The sequence below is a fragment of the Galeopterus variegatus genome, unplaced genomic scaffold, assembly GCF_000696425.1.
Source record: "Galeopterus variegatus unplaced genomic scaffold, G_variegatus-3.0.2 Scaffold1436, whole genome shotgun sequence".
In the NCBI taxonomy this organism is placed as follows: Eukaryota; Metazoa; Chordata; class Mammalia; order Dermoptera; family Cynocephalidae; genus Galeopterus; species Galeopterus variegatus.
The window spans coordinates 130617-148541 of record NW_007727547.1 but is presented as its reverse complement, the minus strand read 5'-3'; positions in this window follow the sequence as shown (position 1 = coordinate 148541).

Sequence of the window (17925 nt, the reverse complement as noted above, 5' to 3'; positions counted from 1 at the left end):
CCCTTAAAAATTTTTCTTTACTTCCAGAAAAATGGAACCACTAGCTTAAATGTTTCTTCTGCTTCTATCAAGGTTTAAAAAACTAACTACTTTCAGGTATCAAGTTTTAGATAATTTTAGTTAGAATGTTTATTACAGCTTATTAAGTCAGAAAATAGCTATTTCTTAAGATCAAAAACAATAACTTATACTCTTCTGGGTAATTTTTATGATATACCTAGCTAATTGAAGACTGGCATTTAGTCAATAGTTGCTAAATGATTTTGATCATAACAGTTATTCAGTAAGACCACAATTATCTAGAACTAGGCAAACTGGTAGCCTAATCTATATAAAATAAAACCTAGCAAAAAAAGGAATAATTGGCAAAGGTCTCTTTGCATTCAAAATATATATAAGAAAATTAATGCAATAAAGCTTATCCTACCTATGGAGAACTTCCTCCCTATCCCACCATTTGTCACTGATAAGGTTTGGATTGAGTTGCCCCTTTCTTTTTCGGGGCCAGATTCATATTGACTGAAGCAATCATGATCTGGCCACTGAGCTTGTTTCAGGGGTGAGCCGGAGAGCTGGTCCAATCAAAGTACATTTCCGAACTTTTTTTTTTTTTTTTTTTTTTTGGTGAAAATGCCAAGGCAGATATTATCTTAAACACTGGACTCAAAATGACAATGAGTGGCTAGGAAGTAGCAAAACGTTCTGTTAAAGGATGGGAGAGAGCCTAAAATCAGGGTCTCTAAAGGGAGTAGAGCCTGGACATATATCCTGGTGAATGTTTGTTACTGTCCTGGAGATAGATAGATCTACCCCTACATTAGCCGGTACCAATTTTTTTTAATTTAAATAGCATCCATCTTCACTAAGTTTCCTCTCACTTGGAACCAAAAGAATTCTGACTGTTTTAATTTATAGGTGATTTATTTACTCCTTTATTTCAGTTCATATTTTTAGTTTATGAACAATTCTAAACATCTCTGTTTTGTGGTTTTGGGGCAAACAGTAGAGAAACAGAAATTTGAAGTGGGAGGATGGGTGGGTCTACTGCCATTAGTCAGCCATTCAGTCAGTCAACCCATGTTTATTAAGCCTATCAGACTGTAAGATTCATGAAGGCAGTGAATCTTATCTTCCTTTTTCATGTCTTTGTCTCCAATTCCTAAAATAATGTCTTACATATTATGACTGCTCAGGTAATATCTATTAAGTAAACAAATGAAACAATTAATGACACTATAATTTAGTTAGAAAAAATCAGGACTATTTTCACCTAAGGTATTTAATAATTGAAGAAAAACAGATTTATGGTTGAGATGTTAAGCTACATATGGGCATAAATGAGTAAGAAAAAACTCTTGTTATTAATTCATGATCATGAGAAATTACTTCACTTTTCTGAACCTCATCTGAAATATGTAAATAATTATAATATCAAGTGAAAGAATTTAATGAAATAATTTATGTAAACTGCCCATAAGAGTTCAATGAATGTTAGCTGCTATTGTTCTAATAAGTGAATTATCAATCTTGCCTTAATTTAATGCTTGTTTTTTACTGTGTTTTTATAACTTTTAAATTTTTTTGAAAGCTGAATCTTATAGTTAAATTTGACGCTAAGTACATCCAGTTGTTTGGATTATATATTACATTAAATAGTCACATCAGATTTTCACATCAAATATCTCTATTTAAGAATATTGCTGGCAGCCACTTTTATAGAATGCCTGACAACAAGGATGCTGAATATCTTCACTGGCTTGTCCAGCTATCCTAATTTCTTTATAACAGGTAATATATATTAGAAAAGAATTAGAATTACAGCTTCCAGTCATGAGAATCAAGAACATTTTAGTAATAGAAGAGTAAGCAAGCAAATTTTGGAAGTCTTTAATTCTGCTACATAAAAACTAAGGAGAGTCTGAAAACCATCTCATTGTGCATCTCATTGCTTTTCCAATTACAAAATTCTACTAAATATCCATAGAATTAGTACAATGGTAATGAAACAAAAAATAACCCTCATCTTAAATTTACCCTGTCCAAGTGTGCTTTAAGTATATTCACATCCAGTGGTTTTGGTTTTATATACAAAGTGCATATCAGAAAAATAAATATTAAAAATTTAAGCAGTATTTTTGTCCACTCTTACCTGCTATTTTGATTTATTTTCTCTTGAGCTCCTGTACCTGAAACCAGTGATACCCCTCCACCCACACACACATTTAGTGGAAATACAGATAGATAAGTAGAGGATAAGTTAGTAGGAAATTAGGTTTTTCATGATTTTTTTCACTTGTATAGTAGGTTGAATTATTTGTTTCAGTTCTTCTCCCCCTCCATGTAATCATTTACATGTAACCTTTCAATTCTACCCCCCCCCCCACACACACACACAAAATAGGAACATACTTTCTTCACCACCTCTTGATGTTGAGTTCAATCATGTGACTTGCTCTGGCCAGCGAGATTTTAGAAAATAGGATACAATGTGTTTGTGAATTCAGCCTTGCCTTCTAGCTCTTTGCTGTCACCATGAGAGGAATATGCCCTGACTAGCTACTGGCTCCAGAAGGAGAAAGAGAAACATGTGAAGTACAGCCACCCTATGTATTAGTCCATTTCTGTTGCTTATAACAGAATACCTGAAACTGGGTAATTTATAATGAAATAAAATTCATTTCTTAAAGTTTTTGAGTCTAGGATGTCCAAAGTCCAGGGAGCACATCTGGAGAGGGCCTTTTTTGGTGTTTACTCTGTAAAGCAGTGTAGGGTATCACATGACGAGAATGGCTTTAGCAAGAGAGGGCTATCCTGCTTACACAATTTCTTCATAAAGCCATCAGACCATGGCCATTACTTTATGAAAGGATCAATCCATTCACAAGGGCATAATCTTTACAATCTAATCACCTCTTAAAGTCTCCACCTTTCAATTACTATAATAGGATTTCCCACCCTCTTAATACTGTCACAGTGAGGATTAAGTAAGTTTCTAATATGTGAACCTTTGGGGGACACATTCAATTCACACCATGCCAGCAAACCCAACGATGTACATAAAATTCTGTGAAATATTTTGGCAGTTTTAATGCATCAAAAGATAACTTATAGAATTTAATTCCCTTTCTAATACAGGGATTTTAAAGACATCTCTTCCAGGAGCTCTTTCAAGTATCCTTTCTTTTTCTCTAGGCAGCAATAGATGCGTCTTTTCATATCTCTGTAATTTCCCTCTCCATACCTTTATCATTGAGTTTACCACATTATGCTATAATTGCTTTTTACTTTGCTGTAATCTTTCACCAGACTAATTTTATATAGAGGAGAAGGTGTATCTTAAAAATGTTTGGAAAAAATTCTGTGCCTCACATATGATAGTAGCTAAATAAGTATCAAATAAATGATTTAATTTATAGGAATAAGTCTAATATGCAAAGTAGAGTTGCATTCACTTTGAAAGGTTACAATATCATTGCATAGTAAATTGAATTAGTGGTCTCAATTTTCATTTTCCTATTTTAGTAACATATTCACACCCTTGTCATATGTCTAGATGGGCAGGAAGGAGGTACTTCTGCTCTTAACTTTGGACTTGAATATATGATTAGCAATGGCTTATGAACTACTAGCAGACACTACACAAATAAAATATTGAAAAATGATGAAGCTGTTAATCTTACTCTAGAACTTCTGTTATTATCATGTGGAGAACATGTTGTGGGTAGCCTACTAGTCCCACTGGGCCAAGAAAGACACCCAGAAGGAACTTGTAGTTTGGAGCTGAAGTCAGCCAACCTCCACTGACACACAGATTTGTGAGCAAGAATAAGTGATACCTCTGAGTTGTGGAGAGTTTTGTTTCCAGCACAATTGTGGCAATAGCTGACACTTACCTATGAAGAGATTATTTTTTTTCCATATAATTAACAAATAAACCACAGAGTCTATTTTGTATCCACAGAGAAATTCCTCAGTGCTTGCAAATTGTCATAATCAAAATGAAAATGGTATGCCTTATGACATAAAGTAAATCCTTATTGGCAGAATTAAATTATATCACCATAATAGCAGAAGGATAGTTACAATTTTAATTAATTTCAACATATGAATAAAATTATCAGTTTTTTCTTCTAAATACAGTCATGCACCACATAGTGACATTTTGATCAACAATGGACAGCAAGTATGACAGTGGTTCCATAGGATTATAAAGGAGCTGAAAGATTTCTATCTTCTAGTGAAGTCATAGCCATTGTAACATCGTAGTGCAATTACTTTATTTTTATTTTTTTATAAATTTAGTGTAGCCTAAGTGTTTATAAAGTCTACAGCAATATGCAGTAATGTCCTAGGCCCTGACATTCAGTCATCACTCATTCACTGACATAACCAGGTCAACTTCCAGTCTTGCAATGCAAGAAGTTATGTATGCATACATACCCACATGTACATTTCTATGTAATTATTAAACCGAAGTTTATATATGTACTCAACACTGCTGGTTATTTATGCCCCATCATCTGTTTCCCCCTCTTTTTGTAGGGTGCCAATTAAAAGGTCATTTGGACTAAAGAAGAGGGTTCCCAGTCTCCCTTCAAGCTATGTGTGCTTGTGTACTAGAGAAGAGGATGTGTGCAGGCGTAATCTCTGTATATAATACTTTTAAAAGAAAAGTATATTAGTCTGTTTCTGTTGCTTATAACAGAATGCCTGAAACTGGGTAATTTATGAAGAAAATTTATAAACTGTAAGAAACTTATTGCTTATAGTTTTGGAGTCTGCGATGACCAAAATCCAGGGAACACATCTGATGAGGGCCTTCTGGGTGGGAACTCTCTACAGGGTCCTGTGGTGATCAGAATGTCACATAGCAAGAGAATGAGCTGATAAAGAGAGCTAACCTTCTCACTGGCTCTCTTTATAAAGCCATCGGAACCACTCTCATGATAATTCATTACTTCATGGATGGATTAATCCATTCATGAAAGGATAGTTCTCACAATCCAATCACGTCTCAAAGGCCCCATCTTTCACAAACCATAATTGGATTTCCCACACTCTTAACACTGTTACAATGAAGGTCAAATTTCCAATACATGAACTTTTGGGGGACACATTCAACCCACAGCAAAAGGGAAATAATTTGCCTTCTTCTTTGTTCCATTTTAATGTTAGCTAGCATTTGGATAGGTGGTAGTAAGCTATGTAGGAACCTGGAGATGTGCAAACCACAAGATAGAAGGAGGCTGACCTGCTGATTACTTTGTATAGCACAACTGTTGTAGCAGCCTGGGCCTTCTTGTGTGATAATAAACTTCTGTTTTGTTTATGCCATTGCTAATGCTCTATTTAAAATGTATATCATAAAAATACAGGAAATATATTCTGTTCATCTGAATTTGTCTAATTAGATGGACTTATTTTTTAATAGATATTTTTAAAAACTACAAAATTAATATATGCATGTTAATGCTCTTGTGCATTGAGTAAAAAACAGAAATTTTGCCCTCTCCACTCTCCTATCTAGGAATGGTATGGTTAAGAGTTTGATTCTGTTATTTCCCTTTCCCGACTCAGCCGGTTGTCATTCTTGTACTCCTGTCATGTGAGATATCAGATGTCAAATATACCTCACCAGAGCCAGTAATAGCAAGGGATTCAAAGGTTTATTACTCATTCAAGCATGTGCAAAGTGAGAGGACCCTGGGCTTGGAGACCTCCAAGGAGAACTGGGGAAAGGAGAGGAGAAAAGGAGAGGAAATGGGAGAAAAAAAGAGGGGAGAAATATAGGACAGGGTACCACAAACTGCGTTTTTGAATAAGGCCAAAAGCAGACTGATATTGGGCAGCTTGTTCCAGTAGGGACAGAGATTGGAATTGGGCTTTGAGATCAGAGACAGACAGAGCAGCATGCCTTGCACATGACTTATCTGTCTGGCATAGCAGAAGTGATGGGGTGTGGGGAGGATAGGTATCTGACAATTTTTTCTCTGGTAATGATTTATTATATTCAACTCTTTCTCACAGGTATATATAATTGCAGTCTAATTTTTGAAGTTGCATTAACATAGATTACAATTAAGGATGGATGTCAACTTGGCTGAGTCACGGAGCCCAGAAATGTGGTCAAACATTATTCTAGATGTTTTTGTGAATGTTCTATGCATGATATTAACATTTAAATTGGTGGACTTGGAGTAAAGTGGATTGCTCCCCATAATACGGGGGGGCCTAGTTCAATCACTTGAAGACCTGAATAGAACAGACTGGTCTCCCTGGAGTGAGAGGAAATTCTGCAGCACAGAATGGCCTTCAGACTTGAATTGTAGCACTGGCTCTCCCTTAGGTTTCCAGCCTACTGGCCCACCCTGCAGATTTTATATTTGTCAATCTGAATAACCATGTGAGCCAATTCCTTAAAATAAATGTCTTTCTATATGTACAAACATCCTATTAGTTCTGTATCTCTGGAGAACCCTGACTAAAGAAGAGGTATAATCAAATAGTTAATAAACATGGAGTATATTCATACTCATTTTCTAGGAGAAAATTATATTGCATGTGAAAGTAGAATGATGATGATAATAGTGACAATGGTAATGATAATTGCACAAAAGCTGTATTGTAATTATAATTCACTTTAAGATTTCAGTGTTACATAGTCTTTAACATGTTACTGACCATCATCTTGGCTCCTATAAGTTATTTACTAGTTTATTTATCACACAAAACTATTGTGCATAATGAACTAGTTCAAACATAAATCACATAATTCACCATGACAAGTAAACAGGAATATTTATCCAGTAAATTTCACCTTCAGTTTGGTTTTCAATGAGGGGAAAATACTCCCTTGTACAAATGAATGGATTCAGTGATGTTAGCCAGAGCACCTGCCAAAAATATCTTAAAAATGTTGCTTTTATGGAACTCAAAAATTTAAAGTGTTCAAAATGTTAATTCAAAGTTCTAAGGGAACAAGCACATAGCTTGTCTTAACCAGTGTTTATATGAAGTGGGAATTCAAATTACTGAGGCTTAATTGTGTAAAGATAACTGAGATTTAGCAATAATATCAGGGTAAGGTGTTTGGATAAGGCACTAGCTGAGTAAGTAAATGTCTTCTCCCACTTTTAAAAATTCAGTGAACTGCCCTCTAAGTTTCCATTTTTTTTGTGGGGGTAGAGATAGTTTAATAACACACCAAAGGAGAACAGGAAATGATAATAATGATAGCAGATACTGATAAACTTAAGAGTCAAAAATGTGTATTCACCAAGCTTCAGGTAGAAGCTCTCTCAAGGTGAGACAGTTCAAGAAAATTCCTTCCTAGATTTGGTTCCTCTTTATTGGCACCTGTCCTTACCTTCTGTCTCAAAGGAAAGATGACTAAGGTAGATGCTTCTCCTATGCTCTAAGGCTCAGTCTCTCTCATTTCATCAAAGATACTGTTTCATAGATTATCATTTCTCATTTCATAGCTTCATTTTCTTACTCCACTATTTTATTCTGTTCAGAAAATAAAGTAATATACTCAATTTCTCCTGTCTTTAAAATACCCTCCCTTAGTTCTCTGTACCCCGACCACACTTGCACCTGCACTTCACAACCAAGCTTATTGCAGGGGCTGTTTAACATCTCTACCTTTTTACTCAATCATTCAGAAATACTTTTAAGCCAAAGCTTAGGGTTTGGGCTTTGTATATATTATCAAATTTAATTCTTAACTGACAAAATACATGTAGATATCTCCTACCAACAATTTACAGATGAGGAAACTGAGATTGAGAGAGACTAAAGGACTTGATAAAGGGAACTTGAATCTGAAGCACTAGAGAGTGGACATTGTCATTCTCCCCTGAAAGTTTTAACAGGCTGTCATTGACTGAGTGTTTACTACGTCACTATGTTTCAGGCACTGGTAAAGCTTTTTACTCACATTTTCTTGTTTAGTCCTCATGACATCCCTATGAAGTTGGTACTCCCATTCATTCATCAACTCCATGGATCTCACAATTTCAAATGAAATTGTTTTTCTTAAATTGTGAGTCATCTGTTGAATGCCAGATCAAGTGAACACTTCGAAAAAATTATTTATTCTCTGTGGCAGTATTTCTGAGCATTCTTTGTAGAGAGCGATATCTTGGTTAATGTTAAAATGGGAAGACTTGTTGTGTTAGTCAGGAATCTCCAGAGAGACGGAACCAATAGGATACATTTATAAATACATGAGAGGGTATTTATTAGGGGAATTGGCTCACGCGATTGTGAAAAGGAGTTCCATGACAGGCTGTCTGAAAGCTGGATGCTGGTAACATGGCTCAGTCCAAGTCCAAAGGCCTCAGAACTGGGGAAGCCAATGGTGCCATTGGCGTTAAGTCCTGGAATAGAAAAGTTGAAGAGTCTCTAGTTCTGATGGCCACAGACAGAAGAGAAGCATGTATCCCAGCTCTAGCAGATAGAACAATTTGCCTTTTTTTCGTTTTTGTTCCCCAGTGTATTGGATGGTTCCTACCCATTTTTTTTTTTTTTTTTTTTCTGACCGGTAAGGAGATTACAACCCTTGGCTTGGTGTCATCTGCATCACGCTCAGCCAGCGAGCGCACTGGCCATCCCTATATAGGATCCGAACCCGTGGCCTTGGTGCTACCAGCGCTGCACTCTCCCGAGTGAGCCACGTGGCCGGCCCATTCCTATCCATATTGAGGGCATCTTTACCACCCAGTCCACTCAGGCTTTCATTCTAATCTCGCTAATTTCTTCTGGAAACATCCTCATGGACATACCTAAAAAGATAGCTTTACCAAATTTCTTGGTATTCCTTAATCTAATCAGGTTGACACTTAAAATTAACCATCACATTCGGCTTACAGATATTTGTAATAGGAAATTTGAAAATACTAATAAAAAGAAGAAAATGAAAGTTAACAATTATCCTACTATTCAGACAATTACCATTAAAATTTTACTGTATATACTTTCAGAATTTTTTATACATACACATTCATGCATATATATGTAATATAATATATATATATTCATGCACATACATATGAGAAATAGTAATATATTTTCCTCACTCATCACAAGGTTTGGTATTTATAGCCTATTATAAATGACAAATTAACAGGAGAAAATCATAAAAATTTATTTAATATAAGTTTTATGTGACATGGAAACATTCAGAAAATAAGATCCAAAGAAACAGGGAAATCTGTGTATTTTATATACAGTTGTGCAGAAGTATGATTCAAGGACAAAAAAGTATGATCTAATGGTAATAAACTGGGGGGAACTTATCAAGACCAGTTTGTTCAGATTCTTCTTGGTATCTCTGTGTCTTCAGAGATAAGGGTATTCCTTTGCTCTAGTTATAGAGAAGACCTCTCTGGAATGACGGTATTATGACCTATTTCAAGGGAAGGTCAGCTAGGTTTGATGGTCCACTTCAGGGCAGAAGAAAGGGAGAGGGTGTGAGAGTTACTTTCCTACTTTTGCTGCTTCCTCAAATGCCAGGCTGCCATATTTCGAGGTAGAATATCCTGAACTGCACAATACATATGGTGATTACACAGTATGGCTGTGCCATTATTCATTTAGTCAATACTCTACTGTTGGATGCTTACGTTGTTTTTTTAAAATTTTTCTTTGGCTATTTTTTTAAAAAGGCTGTGATTTTCCTTAGGATAATTTGCCAAAAGTGTAATTACAAATCAAAAGTTCCATATTTTTTAAACCTAGAATACATATTGTCAAATTTCTCACAAACAATTTTCTGCCCTCCCCGCCCTGCCCAAAACATCAATTTACTTGAATCTTGAATACCTCCTTCCTGGTTTCTTGTCTACCTCCTCAAACACTGTTAGTCTCCTTTAATTATAGCTTCTTTCTGTCTTCACCCCTTAAATTATTGTTTCCCAGGGATCTGACTGTGCTATTCTCACTATACATACTTATTCTGTATATTCATGTATATTTTCACTAAACATACATATTATGACTGGGAGATATCATCTAGTCACATGGTTTCTACTTCTAGCTTCCTACAGCAGTTTCTTCATTTTTTTCAGCCTTCTCTAACAGTTTTCTCTCTACTTTTCAAGGTTCCACCTTTCACCCCATCCAATAAAGCCAATGTCTTTTGCTCGAGATTTTTAATACTGGAAACTCCAATTCTCACTACTTATTTCTCTGTCAGTTATTTATTACTACCTAACAAACCACCCGGAATTTTGGTGGCTTAAAACATCAAATAGGTCTGTGGATTGGCAAATGGGCTAGGCTTATTTGGGATCCTTATGTGGCTAAGTCAACTGAAGGCTTAACTGGATGATGTACTGGTTTTCTATTGCTGTTATAACAAATACCATAAAGTTAGTGGCTTAAAACAATGCAAATTTGTTATCTCACAATTTCATAGGTTAGATGTGTGGGTTGGCTCAGCTGGGGTCTCTGTTGTGGATTTCACAAGGCCAAAGTTAAAGTGTTGGCTGGCTGGGCTCTTACAGGAAGGCTCTAGGAAGAATCTACTTCCAAAGTCATTCAGGTTGTTGGCAGAGTCTAATTCTTTATGGTTGCTGGACTGAGGTCCTATTTCTGTGTCAGTGTTCCTACCTCTTAGAGTGATCTTTCTTCTTCAGTCATTGCATATGGATTCCCACATTTCAGAGCCATCTTCGGTATGGTGAATCTTTCTCATGTTTGGAATCTCTCTGACTTTACATTCTGTCAGTCTCTGTAACTCATTCTCCTGCCTTTAAGTGAAATTTCAAGTAGTCATATAAAAGAAAACATATTATCACTGGAACTCAAAATAAAAAATTCACAGGGACACAATTGAAACTTGTACTTTACTAGCTGGTATTCCTATTCCATTTTTTCATAGGAAGGGGCATCTAATATATTAAGGTGTTCTAATGTATTTCCTTTTATTTACTCTTTTTTTTTTTGGTTTCAAGGTACAGAAACCAAAGTAAACAGATGATTTTCCATAGTTGAATGCAAGGAGGATTGAGAAGGTCATAAAGGTGTGCCTTTTTAGGGTCTATGGTTACAGAAGATTCCAGAAAATAAGAGGAAATGGTAGACATGTGTAGAATACTTGTTAAAAAAGAAAAGGAAAGTAAAGAAGAGCTTTAGGGAGTATTTAAATAATATATAATTCCTATTATATATTCATGATTAATATTACACTATATTTCTCTCTAGTCTTTGCATGTGCATTTTTGTAACTATAATCACACACATGTATATGCACTTTTTTTGGTTTTTATTTATTTATATAGCATAAAGATTTCCTAGAACTTAAGTGTTCTCAAGACAAATAAAGAAAAAAAAAAGGACTAGGACTTCTGGTTAAGATGGTGGAATAGACGGTCCCCAGTGTCACTTTCTCCCACAAATGAACTAATTTACAACTGTTAAAAAGCAACAACAGCCAAGCTGGGGCTGCTAGAGATCAGGGAAAGAGGAAGAGAGACCTGTGGAGTACATGAAGGCAGGAGAAGCCATGATAAGAGAAAGAAAAAACTGCTCCAACAGTTTCGAATCCCATCTGTTTCCAGGCTGGAGCTGCTGAGTTTGCAGAGCAGAAGCCAGCAAAAGCTGCAGCTGTGCCCTTTGGATAGAGTTGTTCAGAGGCAGCAGGGGAGAAGAGGGCCTTGGTGGCCCCCAGGCCAGCAATACCACTAATAGGGTTTCTGTGGACACTCATAGGACTGAGGTGCCACAATAAATGAAGAAAAGGAGGCCAGTGAGTCATCACAATGGACCAGAGCACAGCTCATCTCATGGGAAGTGTTTGGAGCATGAAGGGGAGAGATGGGCTCACCAGGAGAACACTGGGTCACAGCAAAGACAGCTCATCTGCACCCTGATTGGTGTAGGTCCACTCAGAGGAGACTGGTCAGGAATACAGAACTGCATGGGATTCAGTTTGATGAAGACTCAGGCCCAGAGCTGTGTTTCTACACAACCCAGGTGCACTGGATTTCACTTGACCTGGAAGTACCTATAAAGCCAACCATTAAAACCTGAGCTGCACAAAAAGCCTTCCCCAGGGAATCAGCAGCAAAGCAGCAATTTAGCTGAACCACAGAGCTCAAGTGCTGGTCTCCACAGGAAGTTCCCAAACTTTAGAAGTAAGCAAAGGACAACAGATTAGTTCCAGTGCAGAGTTTAAATGGAAGGAACAGCAAATAACCCAACATAAAACTGAAAGAAAAAACAGAGTATCCATTGGGGATTGCCCAGGGTCCTGAGGCATGGATCTCGGGACCAGACCCTCCACCCATAAACAGGCACACTTCCAGTGCCACAGGGCCCACCCAAGGTCCTGAGGCATGGATCTGGGGACCAGACCCCCTCCCACAACTGGACACACTGCCATTGCCACCACCAACTAGGTAAGGAGCATGTCAAAAACATCACCTCCATGTGGGTAGCTCACCACAGCCACCACAATAACCACGGCTGCTGCAAAAGTGGCTAGATGCCACAACCACTGAGCAGATAGTTCGCCAACCACTGTAGTGCATTGACATAAGGAGAGTCACCATCAGAGACCAGAGAAAAGAAGAGGATGTCTCTCTCCACAAAGCTCATTCCAGAGTGACAGAAGAAGAATCTGCTTTACGATAATACTGGGGGACCTGAACACACCTCTCAGTATTGGACAGATCATCTAGGCAATAAATCAACAGAGTAACCAGTACTCTTTTAGACAGAGAGAAGAAATCTAGGGTAATTGGGGGAAGCGGGGAGGGAGAAGGGAATGGGGAGAGATTGGACAAGGGGCATAAAGAATAAGTACGATCTGCAACACTATATATGCTAGTAATATTGATTTGATCAACATATATTAACATTAAACCCTCAAAATATATATAATTGATTATGATTCAATAAAAATTAAACAAAAGCAAACAAACAAAAAGAAATGATAAACATCTGAGGTGATGGATATGTTAATTAGCTTGATTACAGTGATTATTTCACAATGTATATGTATATCAAAACATCAAGTTGTATATTTTAAATACATACAAGTTTTTTTCTGCCAATTATACCTCAATAAAGCCAAAGACAAATTATAAATAACCATATCATATTAAATTATTTTAGTATATAATTCACTTAGCCATTTCCCTAATATCGTAAATTCACTTTGTTTCTAACATTATAAATATTGGTTTGATGACCTTCTTTGTTAATGAATTTTTTGTCTGCATTTTAGATTTTAAGCTTTTTTTGTTTTTGGTAGATTCCTAGAAGTGTGTAATAAGTAATGAGGGTATAACAACTTTTAAAGCTTTTGAATTTTGCCAAGTTATTGCCAAGTTTCTGGAAGGATTATATCATTTTACTGCTCTGCTTCTGTTAATCCCTTTTACTTGTGGTCTAATGATGAACTAAGGAAAAATAATAATCCTGAGAACATGAACCTTTTTGAAATTTAACTTCAACTCTAGGGAGAGAAATCTAGGTTAGTACTTTCATTCTAACTAGACCTTTGATCTATGAAATAGAGGAAAGTCATGAAAAATGCTTGCCACTTTTTTGTGAAAGATCTATTCACCAAGACAATAATTTAATAAATACTTTCATTTGCAACAGTTATCTGTATTCCTTTTTCTCAACATAGACTGAGCATAACCTAATGAATCCCTTCAGATTGGTGACTCTGTAGATATCTTCTACTGCATTTGAGAGGAGAAAACTATTTATGACCTTTCTAGTCTTTATAGTAATTTTATACTGAGTTTTGTAGCCTAAAATAATTACCTCGTAATGGTTGGCACCATACTCTGTGTCCTCATCCTAGAGATCCACTCTGTATATTGATAACTTATAATTGTTTTTTTTTCTTGTTTTTACTTTCTTGTTTCTGATCCACATAATCTTAAATTCTATGATTTATTATCTTACTAGAGGAAACTCCTTAGAAAGAGAAGAATTAGCATAAAGATTGAGGGCTTGACTCTGAAATTATACAGACATGACCTCATATCACATATTTGTTTCTATTACATATTAGCCTGGATGACCTAGGGTATGTTATGCAACTTGTTTAATTCTTTTCCCTCATCTGTAAAATAGGGACAATGCTAGAATTCATCTCATCTTGTTGAAGGGAGTAAATGAGTTACTGCATGTCAGTACCTTGGCTCATAGTAAGCATTGAAAATGTTAGTTAATATTGATTTATAAAACTAACAAATGTTAACCATTAATTATTCCTACCCTATATACTTTTTTTTTACTTTATCTAAACCTTGATTCCCTGAAGCAAATTAAAAATCGAGTTCTTACTTTAGCCTTATTTACTCTCTATATACATTAATATCCTATTGGATTATTGATTTTAAGGTTACAATTAAAGGGGATCCAAAATGTGAAGTGGGAGCCCATCCAATATTATTAAAACTTAGATATTCTTAAGATTACATCATTAGTTACAATAAAAATTAAACTTTATAAAATTAATATGGAATTTACTCTAGGCATATTTCTTTTCTTTTTTTTTTTTGTCTTTTTTCATGTCCGGCAACGGACCGCAACCCTCAGTGTCGCGCCCGTACCGGACCGGGACCGGCAACGGGATCGCAACCCTCGGTGTTGCTCCCACGCCTCGCTCAGCCAGTGAGCGGGAACCAGTCTGTATGTGGGATCCGAACCCTCAGCGGGAGCACTGCCGTGCTTCCCAAGCAGCGCACTGTAGCAGTGCGCCACCGGGCCGGCCCTACTCTAGGCATATTTCTTACTTAGCACATCTGTGTCAATATAAATGACAATATAACACAGAATTTAGTAAAAACAAAGCTACCATGTACATGTTTACTCAATTAAAATCAATTAATTGTTTTTATAAGTGAATACTGAGAAAGAAAAAATCAGCTTCTCTTCTCTTTGGGAGCTGGCCTGGTATTACCAACTACACTTTGGTGTTCCTATGAACAGGTCTGACATTTACAGCTGAGTCGTAAGAATTCTCCTATTGAGCATAGAAAAGTTTCACAGAACACCAACATCAGACAAGGCCACTCTGTGACCATGGTGGAGAAAGACAAAAACAGGCCCACTTTGTAATCATGCCAGAACACAAATAAAACATAAACTACTTAGAAGCCAAAAATAGCAAACACTTCCCTCTCCTAGTTAGTATGAGTGACTGTTGCCTTTTTACAAATTATTGCTTTAGCCTCACTCTAGACTCCCTTTTCTACAGATTAGCTTTATGGAGATACCCAATTATAAAATTGTCCCTGTTTTCTGACAGAACCCAGTCCAGGGAATCCCTGCTTGATACTTCCCCAAATCATCTAAGCAAAGCCCTAATCCTATGATAAGTCCTTATTGAAAAGTCTCACAATTCCCCACAGTATTCATTCTTTCTCACTGCAACAAGTAATAAGCCTGACTTGTTCAACTATGAAAGTCTGTTCCTGGTGGTCTTTGGCTGAGGGCATCGACAATACATAAAATTTTCAACCTACTCAGATTTTTACTTTTGCCTATGAATTATTATTTATTTTGTCAAACAGTAAGGCTACTTTTAAAGTGTCATAGTTTAGTCATTTAAAATTATAATTTCAAAAATTTTGTATAGTTTTATGTCTTCAAAAAATTTGTTTCTGTGATAGCCAAACATGTTCTTTTATATTTAATAATATCCCCAAATATTATGCTTACCAAACAAATGCTCTTGGTTACCATTTAATTTATTTAAGATAAGTTCATTTAAAGATCATTAGAGCCACATTCTAAATTGGAATGCACCATTTATTACCATGCTGAGACAGTTAATGGTTTGTGATTTCAGAGTACAATATGAAAACTTTATAATGGTACAGTTTTTAGCAGGATAAAGTAAGATATAGTTACACTAATTTCCATATTGAACTGCTGCCTGGAAGAATAGTTTAACCACCAGTTCTAAGGACAGTAATATTTAACAAGATAAACATTTAAGTAAATAGAGCTTTTTAGTACTTTGCTATCAATTGCAAATTTACTTTAATAGAGAAAACTTTCTCATTAATTCCTTTTCCACTATCTTATCTAACCCAATTACAATGGTTTTGCCATTTTTTTTTACATTATTTTTTCAAAATGTCAGGGAGTGGAGTAAGAAATGATACTTAGATTGTACATGTTACAAATACATTGTTTAGTCTATCAAAGATCAATTTATGTTCATCTCCTACTTTGCCATAAAATTCATATGTATAGTGATATGACAATCTTTTTTTGTGTTTAGAGTAATTAATAATCTATAAAGGCTATATAATAGTTTTGAATTTTCAGTTACCTACCATCAACTGCAGTTCAAAAATATTAAATGGACAGCTGCAGAAATAAACAATTCATAAGTTTTAAATTTTGTGCTATTGTGAGTAGCATGCTGAAATCTCACTGTCTGCTACCTGCCCATCAGTCACTTAGTAGTCATCTCAGTTATCAGATTGACTGTACTCATATTGCAGTGCTTGTGGCTTGTGTTCAAGTAACTCTCCTTTTACTTAATTGCTTTGTTTTATTATATGTTATTGTTGTTAATCTCTTACTGTGCCTAATTTATAAATTAAACTTTATCATAGGTGTGTATACATAGGTAAAACATATACAAAGAGAGTTCCGAACTATCTGCATTTTGTAGCATCCACTGGGGGTCTTAGAATGTATCCCCCACAGATAAGGGTGACTACTATAATATATTCAATGGAAGTATAGAAATTTCATACAAAGTTAAATTTATATTTTGGTCAGCTAACTCTTTTTAATTAACTGCTATAGATCATTAGTTTTTTTCTTTAAGATACTTTTAATAAGACAGTTATTCTAAGTTAAAGAACTGAAATTTGCATGTGGAGAAAGAATTGAAAATAATAACAACAAACACTAATTAGGTAATTACCATTAAACAGGAAGCAAAGTGTTCCATATGTATTAATTCACTTACTAATCACAAAAAACATCTGAGAAAAATCTGTGCTGCTTCTGATACAACTGCTAAGTGCTTATCCAAACCATAGCCTCCTCTTCTTTCTCAACTGACAGACATTCCCCATTTCCCTTGCAGTTAGATGTGGTCATGTGACTGAGTTCTAGACAATGAAATATGAAAGTGATTTGTGCTCCTTCTAGGTCTGGCCCATGAAACCCTTCTACATGTGATGCTCCATACTCTTTTTGCTCTTCCTGTTGACAGAGATAAGATATTTCCTAGGATATTTTTGAAAAACCCAGGTTAAAAATGGAGCACTTCTGTCTTAGGTCACAAATTGGATCTCTGTTATATAAGTCAAAACTAACTTTAACTGTTATGTTTGCAGTACATATGTGATAAGGTCTTTTAATTCTTAAAGGAATACAGTGCCCTTAAAATAATATCTAATCCTATTTTGCACCACATGATTTCACTTTTCATCTTTTTGTCTTTCCTTGCTACAGATTTTTAGAATTATAAATTTTTAATCTCTCACAACTTGTAGGAGAATACTGTGTACATAAATATATTTAGATTTACTAATAAATAAATGAACTGGGATTTACTGAATATATTCCTAATTTCTAAATGTAGTAATTTATAAAAAACCTTAAAATACTTTAAACACTAAAATTTTAATTTCTAAAATACGTGGAGGAGCTAAAATATTTGAAAGAGATGAATACCAGTGATAAAACAAAGTACCGATTAAAAAACATACTTAAAAATGTAATTATAGCTTAAATTCTTGAAAAATGTTTTCCCCTTTAGTTTACTAAAAACAGGGAATGACTTAGTTTGTTAAGAAAGATTGTTAAAGATTTCAATTTGACATTTCAGTTTTAATTAAAATGTTCCTTAATCTCTAGCCTCTATTATCTGTAAGTTGTTTAGATACTTTGAAAAGTTATATTGCCTTTTGATTGTTTCTGTGTGGC